Source organism: Cryptotermes secundus, unplaced genomic scaffold (genome assembly GCF_002891405.2).
Source record: "Cryptotermes secundus unplaced genomic scaffold, Csec_1.0 scaffold550, whole genome shotgun sequence".
Taxonomy (NCBI): domain Eukaryota; kingdom Metazoa; phylum Arthropoda; class Insecta; order Blattodea; family Kalotermitidae; genus Cryptotermes; species Cryptotermes secundus.
In genome coordinates this window covers 34245-49581 of record NW_019724591.1, presented here as the reverse complement: position 1 = coordinate 49581, position 15337 = coordinate 34245, and the positions used below count along the sequence as shown (strand labels likewise).

Sequence of the window (15337 nt, the reverse complement as noted above, 5' to 3'; positions counted from 1 at the left end):
ACAGGAAACCAGGGCGGAAACACCACCCCCGTATTGAATCGGGGTCGAATACCTCCACCGTGACCCTGTGAGTCGTAGGAGGCGACGAAAATGGAAGTCTCAAATCTGAGACAGTAAAATATGGTCGCGTGTCCCAAGGGACTCGGACCCGAGAAAGACTGCGCTATCAAAGCCCAGCAGCATATACAAAAGACAGACCCGTCCTCTCGTCAGAGAGGGCGCCCCACAGAAACAAGACCGTAACTGCCAGACGGTACTAATTAATATCTGGTCATGAGTCTCAGATGGGGCTCGACACCAAGACTTACTGACTGACTGACCGTCAGTCGCAATGTGACTTTGACTTTGACTTTGAGGACAGAGAACATTGGAGAAGACGGGATCAGTGGTCAGATCAGAGACGATGGGCCATTCAGGTCGCATCGTCTACAAGACGGTATTTCAGAGTGATTGTATTGATTGCAATTGTGATTGTAAACGACTTATCGAATAAAGAGCTTCGTCTAATCGAGAAGCAACAACTGTTTGTCTCGGAACCCCAGATACGTGACAATATGTTGAAATTTGTTTCCCTCCACCTAGAGAGACACAGACCGTCGCGACGCTCTTTGTTCGAGGGTGCTGCATGGCAGAAGAGATTACATTTCATTGGTAATGTAAATGGCGCGAATCTGGCAGACGGGCGCCAGATCAGTGTTGCAAAGTACACAGTGTTACCAGGTTTCGTTTTCATTGGTAAATTAATGCAATAATTATAATTATTAATTCTGAGCCTCATTCGAATGATTCGCCATATCAAAGCAGTGCAGCTACTCTTAATATTATAATGTGGATGGCGCAACAGGAAGTAGGGGTCACGTGAACTCTACGTTTCCGCGAGTGACATCACATACCCCCACTCCTTCCATCATTACGCAACGCTTGGTAAGCACCCCACCCCCCGAGGCTGAGACGTCACGCAACAGGCGAGTCCGTGCAGCGACTGTTGCTAGGCAATGCGTATATTAATATTTATCTTATTTTCGTTGTTTTTTAACAATGGATTTAGTAGCTGCGTTATATGGCGTATGGGTGAGATATTAATAATGATTTGGGAAGAATTATAAGGTAGCGTTTCTGACGCAATCGAGGTATTATATTTCCTGGATAGCCTGAAGAAACCCACAAAAAGAAACCCAGGAGAGCATTAATCCCGGCCGAGATTCGAACCAAATACGAGTCAGGGCGTTACGCCTGCGCCGACAAGGGAGATGTCACGTTGAATCACCACTTGACAACTTTACACCTAGATTCTAAACGGTTCTGACGATGGGCGATGGCACACAGAATTACTGGGTTTTTGGACCTTTCCATTGTCCGATTTTCTGGGAAACAGAAAACACGACGTTTCGGAAATTGGATCTGTTTCCGTCTTCAGGTGAGGAAGCAAGACACCTATTCAGTTGGGTCCCTTAGAAAGAGCTTATCTCTATAACTGGATCCAGTTACCCCCGAGGAAAGAGTCCCCGGTGCCCAATGGATAGGAGGTTCGGTGGACCCCAGAGCAGGTCTGGAAGCCATGGAATAGAGAAAACTTTCTTGCCCTTGACGGGAATCGAATTCTGGCCGCCCAACTCTTCGCGCACCGCTATACCGACTACGCCCTCCCCGCTCCTAACCTTAAATATAAGATATTTATTATTATTATTTATTTAACTACGAATGGGTTTTTACTCTGCGACAGTGGTACTACAGTAAGACACAACACGCAAATAACACACCACATTCAAACAAAACACATCACAGGGAACTACACAAACAATAAAGGACACACTACACAGAATGAATACAATGCAAATACAATTACAACTACAGTTATATAAATTAATATTAATAAGATATAAGCATACTATACACTAAACAATTACAGTAATGAAATACATAAAATATGTTTTTGCCTGATTATGGATTGTTATACCTATTAACCACGCCCTAGTGATACTTATGTATGGGGAGTGGAGGTAAAGCTCTCACGTGTTTGTAGCCTCTACACTTGGTGCAGATGTGTGACCAGTTGCACGCCGCGGTGCATCTGCCTCGACGAGAAAGGGCCCAAGTAGGAAACCCTGTTGAGCAAGATGGATTGGTCCCGTGTGGACCCGAATCTCGAGGTGAAGGGAAATTTGAGTGGCGATTATCAGTGGTGATCCCACGTGGAACTGATGGAGGGTGATACACAGCCCAAGAGAGCATACAAGCTATGTAACAGACCTAGGGGAAAGTAAATGCCAGTAGCCCTGAGAGGAGGCCGTCGGACCACAGGTGAGACTCGCTCGTAACATGCCCTAAATATCTCAATCTTGACCGTAAGAAAGAAGAAGAGAAGAAGAAGAAAACAAGGTACTTATGTAAAGAATCTATATTTTATCTAAGAACAAAACGAGTCTCACAAAAAACTTGAGTATTGCCCATGGTTTTAGGTGTAGTAAAAGTAAAAGTAAAGCTATCCCTGTAACAGGTCGTGGAGGCCCACAGGGTTGTGAGATGTTGAGGTTCCCACATTTTCTAATCTAGACAATCGGTTCACAGATGGCACTAAGTTTGTCAGCCTTACGCGCCGGCCGCCGTTTGCCCCCAAGAATATTGCTGGTACTCATTTCTGTTAGAGGCTGAGTCGACCCCAGGGCCTTAGTGCGGCTGGAAGGATTAGATCAAGTTAAATATTTTAATGACCTTATCGGGATCTGAACCCGCGACCTTCTGGCTTGTAGTATAGTACCTCAACCATGGATAGTTTCAATCACTAAGCGAAATCGAGAATAAACAGGTGTTTATGGAAAAAATCGCCGTTTATTGTGAGAACCATTGCAATGAAAACGTGTATTTACCTTTCAGTACCAATTAATTCAGGTTATGACAATTGTTTCTATATTTATTCTTATTTTTCATAATAACTGGAAATGCAATCCTGTTTTTCGTGATTTTAGAGAAACAAATGCCTCAATAAAATCTGTGGGTTCTATTTCCCTTCCAGGTTGGCCCCCGGAAATCCGCCCTGGTCGCTCCCTCGTAAATCCGGCCCAGATGGTACTGTACATACAGTAACCGATATGCTTTTAAATGGTTAACAGTTAACGCTCTCTATTATCGTAAAATTTCAGAACATACCTAGTGATTCCCCTCGCTCCAGAGAGCAATTGGAAAATAGGAAGGGATTCCAATTCAATTACAGATCTACGTGGAATACTAACAAACAATTTACGTGCTTCAATTGTTTTAAAGGGTTTGTATCAATGTAATGAGACCGCCTCTATGGTCTAACGATCAGAGTTCCTGGCTACAGATCCAGAGATCCGGGTTCGATTCCCGGCGCTAGCAGATTTTCTGAGAAGTAGTGGGTCTGGAACTGGGTCCACTCAGCCTCGTGATGATAATTGAGCAGCTATTTCAAGGAAATAGCGGCTCGGGTCTAGAAAACCGAGATTAATGGTCGTGGGTTACACGAACACTAGTCCTCTTGGTAATGGATCTCAACACAGAAACTAGAGCTTAAAATCACTCCAAGTAATGCACATAATTAAAGTCTTCCAATCACACGCCAAGTCTTCACACGACGAACTTCTCCTGGCTCGGTCATGGCGCCGACCGCATAAAAAACTCCGCACTCCCATTGTTGCCTTGCGTGTATTCGGTCGCAAGGCGTTTAACGGTCAGTTACCTAGCAACGCTCTGTCCATCCACGTTACAGTATTTAGCACATAAAGAATTGCTGTGATCAGAGGTTATAATTTGGAGATAGTAATGAAGGTCAGTGCCGTCAAGCGATACTGTTTCTCAAACATGTTTGAGGTTGCGACATCATCGGATAGTGACGTAGAGCTCTACTCCATCATTGAAAAGTTAATAGGTTTTATTTTCAGCATAAGGTGGTAACCAAAACCGCCATTTTATTTGAACACAAAAGCCTTTTTTAGTAAGGTTGTTTACATAAGGTTTATTTGGGTAAACAATTTATTGGAAAATAATAATAAAATGGAGAGGAAATTGAAGAAAGTGGTCGTAGCCTGACTGAAGTACTACATAACGCTTCGGAGGAACAAGTATCCTCCACCTTCAGGGTTGAAGAATAAGCCAAGCAAGAGATTATCATGAAACAAGTAGACAGACACAGTTAATTCATAATTAAGTTTTGTAATTGCTGTCTTCTGGATTATAATCTGTTTCATACTGGTTTGTCACTTGGATACTCTTTTACCCTGAAGATGTAGGAGACATATTCTTCAGAAACGTCGATGGTCTTTTAACTGATTACACCATGGAAATATATCACATAAGATACAACTGCTCATAACCACCGCTGTGAGAACCCAAAATCCTACAATTTTTTAAATGATTACGGAACCAAGAATCTGCATTAGACGTAATACAAACGAAATTTAGGAACCTCGATAGCTCAGTCAGAGTAGCGACGGGGCTTGACGTTCGGGGTTAGATTCAAGGCACGGGCAAAAGAATTCTTTCGTCTCCACAGAGTTCAGACCGACCCTGAGGCCAATTCAGCCTCTTGTCCAATGGTACTCTGGCCTTTTACATGGGGGGAGGTAAAGCGGCCAGGATTTGAAAATGATCACTCACCTCCACCTACTACCTCCAACTCGCACACGTCTTCTTTGCGTAGTACTTAATGAGATCTGACGATTGAGGTTACGAATCTGACAGTTGAGGGCCTAGCCTGGAATTGTAATCACAAGTCCTGCTGATAAGTGAGACAGATGTTTAGTAATTATGTTTTGATACTATCGGATCTCTTTTATTGCCTCTTTTTATGTCAATCAATTTTAAGTGCCCTTAGCTGACCTGGAGGCCTTGAGAAACGTATATTCGGAAACCCAATATGAAATGCGAGAGAAATCGATTCATGGGCGACTAATACAAATATTGTCTCCATATCGAATCCGGAGAACTAGATAATCTCAAAGAGTTCCAATATTGACATTTGACTTCGTGGCAATATACCAACATACTCATATCTGTTATTTTCTTTCCGTAGGTCATTTAATGACTTTCAGTAGGATGATAGATGAATGATGGTGAACTTGAAAGAAGTGGTCGTGTCCTAATCGAGATACTGTCGCAGAATTTGCCTGGAGGGACTGAGAAAAAACCACTAAAAGTAACCTTAAGGAAATCCGTTGTCACAACCGAGATTCTACATACTACAAGTCCACAGCGTCACTTCTAGACAAACGCCTTTGGTGCCCTTAACGGATTGTGTTATTTTATTATAATTAGTAAAGTAAAAAATTAAAGCTATCCCTGTAACAGGCCATGAAGGCCCATAGGGTTGTGAGACGTCGAGTGTCCCACATTATCTAGACAATCGGCTCAAAGATGGCGGTAAGGTTGTCAGCCTTTTAAACTGCAAATGGGTTTTTACCCGATGGCAGTGGTACTACAATAAGACACAACACACAAATAACATACATCACACAAAATAACACAGCACACTCAAACAATAAAGGACACACTACACGTAATGAGTACAATGCAAATGCGATTCCTAATACCTACAAAAGTGGCCGATGTTTTCTGTATGCATGACAACTGCTAAAAACACTAACTCCATGGAGCAGAGTCGTTCTTCGGAAGCTAACAGTTACTCATTCAGCCACCCCCCCCCCGCCCATTTCTGTGGAATGCGATATTCCTTATCAAGTACATGTGCTCCCGTACCTGGTTTCTATTCTGACTGCAATAAGTCAAGTCCACACTCTTCCAAATTATTTCGTTAAGATTCATTTTAATATCATCCTCCATCTACAAGTAGGAGGGCACGCGGTAGAGTAGTTATTTGAGGCACTATGCTACAAGCCAGAAGGTCGCGGGTTCGAGTCCCGATGAGGTGGATTTTATTTTTCAATCGACCTAGTCCTTCCAGCCGCATTATGACCCTCGGGTAGACTCAGCATCTAACAGAAATGAGTACCAGGAATCTTCCTGATGGAAAAGGGCGGCCGCCGAGTAGGGCTTATAACCTTACCGCCATCTGTGAGCCGATTATCTAGAGAAAATGTGGGAACCTCGACGTCTCACAACCCTATGGGCCTTCATGGCTTCTTACAGGGATAGCTTTACCGTTTTATCTACAAGTAAGGAATTCAGATTCTACTACAGAAATTTTGCATGCATTTCTCTTGTCCGCACACTTGCTGCGTGCTGCCTCAAACCAGTCATTCTCCTAATAATGTTTGGAAACAGTTACAAATGATGTAGCTTTTCATTATGCAATTGTGCCCAGAATTGTGTTACTTTTTCAATCTGAGCACTAAATATTCTCTTCAGCATCCCGTTCAAAAACACCCTCAGGCTGTATTCTGTCCTTAATGCGGAAGACCGAGTTTCACACCCACAGACAAAATTGTCGTCTTTTTACGTTTTAATCTTTAGACAACAACACGTTTAGAAACTGAATCAAATTTTGATTTCTTTCCAAAATATTCGAACTTCGCCACATTTTCGAAGTATCCATAAGCTATCCCAGTGCTGTAGTTGTGTCCTTCATTCTGGTCACGAGACATCATCGTTACAATTGCCTCTAGGTTATCATACTTACTAGCTTCTGTTAGAGCTTTCTGTTTTTCCCTAATAAATTAACATCATTAGCGCAAATGAGAAGGCAAAATGTTGCACTGAATCCAAAATTCTCCCGGTTTTATCGGACCTTCCTAGTGGCATACACTAGCGGCTGCATACTGCTATTAAAATAATTTGCATTGGGCGGTTTGTCCAGTGATTAAATAATTTCTTCCTTGCTTTAAAGGAATTTCTGTTTCATCTGGACTTTGTCCCTAATTCTAACTAGGTCAAGTTTTCTGCTCCTGCCACATATGCACATAAGATTTTCTAAGTACCAAATCTCATATTTAACTAAATCCCACCTTTCTCAAAGTAATACTTTTAGTGACGGGCTAACATTATGGGGTTTTTATTTAACCACCTACTTATTTACTTAATTACTTATGGAGGAGCCGCCAATTTTGCAGCTACTCAAGAATTTTTCCAAGCATTTTATTGAACCCGAAGGTTTACAAGAGCCCTCCACTAGTACCTATCCTGAGTCAGATCAATCCAATCCATGCAATGCCATCTTGTCTCTCTAAGATCCACTGTAATATTGTCCACCCACTTACTCCTTGGTCTTCCCAGTGGTCTCTTTCCTTCTGGCTTTCCCACTAATATCCTATATGCATCCGCTTCTCCACCATTCTTGCTACATGCCCTGCCCACCTCATCCTCCTTGACTTGATCATTCTAATTGTACTTGGAGAAGAGTACAAGTTATGAAGCTCCTCATTATGCAGTTTTCTCCAGTCTCCTGTCACTTCATCTCTCTTCAGTCCAAATATTTTCCTCAACACCCTGTTCTCAAACACTCCCAGTCTATGTTCCTCCCTTAATGCAAGAGACCAAGTTTCATACCCATACAGAACCACAGGAAAAATTATAGTTTTGTATTTGCTAATTTTTATGTTTTTCACGGCAAACGAGAAGACATAAGGTTTTGCACTGATTGGTAGCAAGCATTACCCGAGTTCAATCGCCTCTTAATTTCTTACTGAATCAGGTTTTGATTTGTTATCGTCATTCCCAAATATCAGAACAGTGCCACATTTTCAAAACCTCTGTTTCCCATATAACCATCTACACTATCACCATGTACAAGATATTTGGTGATATCATCTTGATTTCTTCATATTGTTAGAGTAGTTTATTAGCGACTTGTTTGTTTATTCGTCCTTGTGTGATTTCCTGCTGATGTTTGATATGTAGGCTGATGATGTATGTGACTGAAGGATGGAAGCGTCGTTAAATATTTCAACCATACGCAACATGGAGCTGCAATGCAGAATTCAGAACATGTCCTTTCCCCTTTGCTTGTGCATTATTCCTTTTTTTTTTTTTTGTGTGGAGAAACGGCATTAAGCATTATAATCAGGTAATACGAAACGAGAAACAAAAACGAAAACATCGATATAACAAAGGAGAGCATAGTCAGGTTTCGTCTGCCATCTATTGACGAAAATGTTCCCTGCAATCTGCGGCTGTCTGTGGCCGAGAATGTGCGAAAGGTCATCTACTGGACTATTACGAAGTACAAGGGAATCAGTGGCCGCCGTGCAGACTGGACCCAGCTGGACTCCACCCCTCCACTAAGCGACGCGAAAATATACCACTGGAGGTCGCGGTGCAAGGGTCGAGAAGGCCCACCCCTTATACATTCATTCATTCAAGCGAAGTGAAAAGGGCGCTAGAGCAGAGTTTGTTCTCTCTTGTCATCTATTGTCCGAAATGTTTTTGCGATTGTTTCTTTTTAAATTGTAAGGAAAAAATGTAAATACAAAAGAGGCCTAGGCAATGCCCATCCGGCCTTTTTCGCTTGGTAGGAAGATAACAGTGGCTGCCATCTATCAACCAAATACAGAAGTACATTGGTGTACGTAAGCGGAGGAGTACAGAGAAATTTCACTCCGTGGTAGTGGCAATAATATAGTGTATTTCATTTCATTGTCAGATGTTATTCGAGTAGTTCCTACGTATTGCGGAGTTGTAAGTGAAAGACAAAGTTGTCTCTGTGCGTACCAATTAAGCACTACGCAATGAAGGTGTATGGGGAAGTGGATTTATAGATCCACATTTTCTCAACCTCGGCGCTAGCTGGAGGTGAGTGGTCAGCTTCACGCCCCTGCCGCTTTACCCCCGGGGTAAGAATTCACTGTACCCATTGGGTGGACCCCAGAACCTGTCTGGACAACATGGAGGAGAAAAAATTCTTGATTCTTTCCGGGACTCGAACTCCGACCACTGGGTCGTGTAGCCCTAAGCTAGTCGCTATACCAGCTAAGCTATCCCGGTTCCTATGATGAAATTGTATTTCAGTTAATTGGTGAGTACAGTGAGTACGGTGTCCAGAGTTGTAATGCCGTGTAAGTCAGAGAAGGCCTGACGTTTCGGAGGAACATATCGCACTTATTTATAGTGTCAAAGAATAAACCAATCAAGAAATGAGCAGAAACATGCAGCAGCCTGCTGTAATGCGTTACAACCCAGAAGATTGTATTCTTCATAATCACTTCCATGAGAACTTCAGTAGCAACACGGGTTCCTGAAATGCCTCCATATAGATAGTAAGGAACAAAATCGAGTGACCCATTATAGTAAGAGATTAGGGTTAGAAATGCCTAAGATATAGGTAAAAATTCTATAAAATCAGAATTTCAAGTTTGCTTACAGGCCTGAATGAATGACTGTGGGAACAGCATTAGTTGCTGAAGATGATAATGTGGATTCTCCATACTTTGCTGATGACAAAATGATTGAAGCTTAAAATGAAGTTTATGTTGCTTATATGATAATTTCTGAAGGATATAAAAAGCTATACCCTGAGAGCTATACCAGCGGTAGCGTAGCTTCTGGCAGGGCCTCCTCTGCTGGACAGGTCAAAGGGTAGGCATCAGACGAAGAGAGATACCAAAAACCAAAAACTGATGCCGGAAGCAGCGTCATCAGCAGCGACTTGAAGCACAGAGCAAATGATGCTCGAGATGGTTCAAGTTCGTATAGCAACAGGCGTGACCAGAGTGGTTTGAACGGCTGTTGTACTGCGATGTGGAAAGCAAATGGAAAAACTACCACATTATCACTTTTCCTGGATAGTCTCTTTCCAAAAACAGAAGATCGCATTAAGTGGAGGAACTGTTTTGGAAGAGACTGTGGACCTGTCGTCTGACAGATTACTGATGAATGAAAGAATTTAAAGTGGGCATTAGGAAAAAGCAATATCTTGCCGTAGATATTTCCAAGTAGTGGATCTAAGAATTGAATTACCTTTCCATTTTCAATTATGAAGGGTCTACCGTCTAAGCACAAGCTAGTAAAATGATTGCAACAAAATAAGAAGAGGACAAGATGGAACTAAAATGCTAAATTCGGTCTTGTATAAGTATAAATACAAATAAAAAAACAACATTTACTTCTTTATTGAAGAATGGAGCAGTTCATGAGAGAAATAAATAAATCGTTACCATAAAAGCCCGAAATATGGTGAAACCTAGGATTTACGCGCCGAACCTAGGTTTTACCAGAATTCGGGCTTATGAGGTAACATACACAAAGGAATTAAATTATAAGTAACAGAAACGGGGATTGGGATTAGATGTACGAAAATTCTTTCCTGATAAGGCTCGGAATCAGATGAGTAGAGAAGAGACTCAAGTATACACACTGTAAAAGATCGGGTAAACGAAAAGCAAATGGTGTATTATAGTGATATTCGTCGAAGTGGAGGAAGTCGTTTGCAACGCTGGGCATTGAAGTTAACCCAGAAGAATGCCGGAGAAGAGGCAGATCATGACACATGTAGACTAACGATCGTGAGGATATAGCGCTGCCTGAGAAACATCTAGAAAGTCGTGAAAACATGGAGCACGGAATCCGTAAGGACGGGGGCACATGAAGGAAACGGGCAACCGCAATTTCCGACAAAAGTTTTCAGCCTGAGTTGAACACATGTTACTGAATGGAGCAGCGCAAAATTGAGGAAATGGCAACGCAACTTGCGGAAAGACTGAGAAAATCAACTTCCAGGCAACGGAGCAGGCCAGTTTTCTCATAATTAGGTTGCCCCGTGATTTCCTAGTGTCAGCTGTTCTATAACCCATTTCAGCTTCTTAAGATGTCACGAAAGGTTGACATAGCTACTAATTTTGTTTTTGTGCAGTTAATTGAGCAAGAGCCTGGTGTATATGACAAACGCTACCCAGACTATGTAGTTACTATGTTAGTAAAGTAAAAAAGTAAAGTAAAGCTATCCCTGTAACAGGCCGTGAAGGCCCATAGGGTTGTGAGACGTTAAGGGTCCCACATTACCTTGACAATCGGCTCAAAGATGGCGGTAAGGTTGTCAGTCTTACGCGCCGGCCGCGCTTCCCTCCCCAGGAAAATTACTTAATTCCTGGTACTCATTTCTGTTAAGAGGCTGAGTAAACCCCAGGGCCTAGTGCGGCCGGAAGGATTAGGTCAATTGAAAAAAATCCAATGACCTCATCGGGACTTGAAACCGCGACCTTCCAGCTTGTAGCATAGTACCTTAACCACTACGCTACCGCGTATGCCCCCCCCCAAACTATGTTAGGCAAGACAAAATAGATTTGGCATGGGAAAGAATTTCTCATAAGACGATGGAGTCCAGATCCAGGGTTCTTTCGGAACAATATACGCGCTTCAGTTAAATTTTCACAGAAGAATGTTTATTTTCTTTTCCTAATATTGTATTTAAGCATCCTGTTGCACTAATATTTCACATATATTTCCGTCTTAAATACAACTTATTATAGCCATCCTCCTTCCACATTACAGGGTTCTGCTATACAGAGTGTCCCAGAAGGAATGTGCCAGACTTCAGGAGCGTGTTCCTTATGTTAAACTATGCAGATAGAACCCAAAACACCTATGTCCAAAGTTGAACGGTTACGGAGATAATGGCCCGAGAAAAGTGTGGTCTTCTGAAGGGTCCACGCACTGTACCTGTCAGCTGGCTACTCTTATCTGTGTTTGTCCTTGAGTGTGGTGATGGCAGCTCACGGTAGCCCCATAGACTCGCATACCAGAACGCGCAGTCAGCAATGTTACGTCAGCGCTTGCCATTCATGTCTCACATATAGTGCTTGGAACTCTTGACGACAACTTTGACATGGCGTGCGAGTTTTTTGTAGTTCAGTTTAATGGCTTCATGTCACTCACAAGTTAGTTTGATGTTACGTACATTATTAACATTACAGAAACCACATATTCCTGCCAGTTTTAATATGTATTTGGTAATCAACATGTGTGTAAAACCTGTCAAAGTTTCACACTTCTCTGGCCATTATCTCCGTAACCGTTCAACTTTGGACATTGGTGTTTTGGGTTATATCGGCATACTCTAACATAAGGAACACCCTCCCAAAGTTTGGCACATTCCTCCTGGGACACTCTGTATATGGCCATTATCAGGGGTCTTCTATCTTACTAAAATTGTTGCACTGTATATAAAAATTTCGTATAGAGTGTGAACGCGATATTTCTTGATTAAAATAAATTGACCTTAATTAAAACAAATTAATTAACATCCCAATATTTTCCTTATGGTCGTCGTCCTCTCTTCTCACGCCGTCTCAGCCGTTCTCAACTATCACCGTAGGACCAGTATTATTCTCTTCCATTGCAAAAGGTAAGTGCACGAAATTAAAAAAAAAATACAATTATGCATTAGGTCGAAAGAACATACCCATTGAAGATGATGTGAGCAATAAATCAAACATGAGTTTGCTCAGTGTGCGCCTGCTAATCTGGAAACCAGTTCCCCGCTTGAAAACTGCGATTTTTCAAGGAAATTGCGGTTGCGTTGAGGTTGCGAAGTGACGTTTGGCTGCCAGGCCGCGCCTAGATATTTTACTTTGTTGTAGTGGTAGTCCTGGTCAGGCACACAGTATCTTTCGAAACATTGTCAGATGTCGTTCTGATAGTTTCCTTTTCTGACGTCAGCAGGATATTCGTTCATAATTGGTCAGTTCGGGGACGAAGGTCGCGAAACTTCTGGAAATTATTACATAGCACATATTTGCAGGATCCGTTGTTGAAGTGTGTCGTTGGTTGAACTTTTAATTCGACTTGTGAGCTGTGTGCACTAGGTAAGGAACTCGTGGTTCAGAAGAAGGTAAGAGACTATTAGTGTATTTGAAATTGCTTCTACAGCCAATGGTAAAAGTGTGATTCACAGATACCTTGGACATTATTGCTGCTTTACATATAATATTAAAAATCATGTTTAAAAGAACCATAATCAATTTATAGTTCTGTCGCCACTGTTTTTGGAAAAATTTGGTGCATGCTGGTTGAAAGTGTGAATGATGAAGCCATGATTGTACTAGGCCTTTGTACGTGGAGACTTCTCGCAACTTTACGAGGGAATGGTAGAAAATAAACCGAACTTTAATCCAAAGCATTCTTATTACTTTGACAGGGAAAATCTATTAATGGCGATTAATACGAACTTGGAACAAGAGATAGTATGAATATTCATTAAACAAATGTGACTATCGTATTTAATCATATTGACTTCCGGAAGTGGAACCGAAGTTATTTCAAGAAAGGAAGAGACCACATATTTCGGATTTGTTACGTAATAGTACATTTTCCAACTCTTTGTGATTATTAGGTTTTTTTTACCATTTTATCCTTTTTCAGAATATTTTTAAAATATGCTCTGAGGAATTTGAAATTTGAGTAATATTTGTTTGTTGTAGTATTGACAGCTTTGTATCTTGACTAGCCACCCTTCAACTTAACCAGTTTGGCCGATTTTGATAAAACATTTTGTATAAACGTTATTGCCTTGGAAGCCACCTTAACCCTGTATCTTTCAGTTTCCCTCGTGTGTTGTATCAACATAGAAGACAGGCTTTTTTTTGAGGGGAGCCAGCACTGTTCGTAGGACCCCGAAATAATATTAAAAAAATGTGGAACTATCTTAATGGCTCTTTTCTTTCGTTAGTGTAAAACAACATGGCTGCCATTGAAATATTTTGTTTTTCTTTTTGATTACCCCATGGTTCTGTGCATGTGGAGCTTGGTATTCAGGTAGATACCTAACATGCCCACAAATTGTGTATAAGATGAGGACAGTCTTTTGGGTTGTAATGTGGCATAGCTCAGAGAGAGCCTGAAGTTTCAGAGGAAAATATTTTTTTTTTAACCTTTGGGACTGAAGATTATGTCTAGTGAGAAACCAGCAGAAGCAGGTGGGATGTTGAACTTGCATGGCTTTGACCCTGAAGATGGAGGTGAATGGAGATCAGGCACCATACTCCTCATGGTCACTTTGAGATGTCAGATCCATATAAAGTGTTGTTTGTCAAGAATCGCGTGGTCTGTGCAGATATTGGAGATTATGTCCAAATGTAACAAAGCCAGTGTTGGTGCTTACATGATAAGTTCTGTGAAAAGAGAATGATATTGACAATGACAATACAGTTATAAATGGTAAATTTCAATTTTCAATGATAGGCATTGTTCTCGACTATTGCATTCCATGGAATAAGTAAAATTAGTATCCTATCAAATGCAGTGTTTCTTAATAATAAAATAAAGCTTTAAAGTATTTTGCTCAGTGATGGTCATCATAAGCTAAAATAATAATGAATATAGTATGAAAAATACTTAATATGAAATATGCATTTATATGTATGAAAATAAGAGCAAATATAAAACTGAATAATTTATTATATTTGCAGATGACACACTGGCAAGGTTTTACTCAGTCGAAAAGTTCAGTAATTTTTAAAAACTTGTTCTAAATAGTGTTCTAACCCTTACACAACAACACATGCATGTAATACACATCAAACATTTCATTTAAAGTGTTAGTTGCCTTCTGATGATGGTCATTATTTTCCAAAACATGTAATTCTGAACTTTACTCAATTATTAAAAAAAAAATTGTTGCATTTGATGGAATTTAATCCTGATTTTGATTATGATAAATGCCAATTTGATCAGGATTAAAAAACAAAACTACCTAAACCATTATTGCGTTGTACTATTACGGTACAAATTTACTTATATATTGCTTCTGTAATACAATATTTAACACTGGAAGACACTGATAGGAAGGTGAACTTAGGGATTCTGCCTGACACTTCTTGTATTTTGTATACATAAGGATTTTGTCATTGAATTGTGAGGAATATTAAAAATCAATACAAGCAAAAACTGCAAGTTGTCCTGATTCTAATAGTAGAAACCAACTGTTCAGTACTGATAATATGACAGCTACCATTACATTTACTACTGAATTAGTTCCATTGTTCATCTTGGTCTTTTGATGTGGCTGCTTTCAGAGGAGTTTCCCCACAAAAATTTTGTATGTACTAATATTTCTTCTAGTCACCATTTGAGTAACATGACTGGCCTGACAGTTGGTGTTTACATATCCGGATGGCCTTCATATGCCAGTGATTTAAAAAATATCTTGCTTTTAAGCTAGGGCAGTGAATACGATGTGGTACCCAAAAGAAACCGAACTAATTTTTTTGTGGGCAGAGCTTTTGTAGTGCCGCGTTTTGCCGCTATGAGTGCATAGAGCTAACATTCCTGAGTCGATAAGCAGACTGTCGTTGCTTCAGAAGGTAAGGACTAGTTTTGGCAGAGTTTATAGTGACAACTGTTTTGTGTGATCGTCATTTTTGCAATGGCTGATTTTCATGAACAGCGTGTGGCGGTGAAATTCTGCTTTTTGCTCGGGAAAAGTGGAACAGAAACT

The 15337-nt window shown here is 40.9% G+C and overlaps 1 protein-coding gene across 2 annotated transcripts in view; it reads left to right on the top strand.

The window, feature by feature from the left end:
- The first annotated feature begins 12571 nt into the window (after positions 1 to 12571).
- LOC111862368 (dnaJ homolog subfamily A member 1) overlaps positions 12572 to 15337 on the top strand; it is a 27627-nt gene continuing 24861 nt past the window's right edge. The window contains exon 1 of one of the 2 annotated variants that reach the window (XM_023847685.2): positions 12572 to 12707. The gene's annotated coding sequence lies outside the window, so the exon portion shown is untranslated. Of the gene's footprint in view, positions 12734 to 15337 lie in introns of both variants that reach the window. The other variant, XM_023847684.2, reaches the window with a different exon arrangement.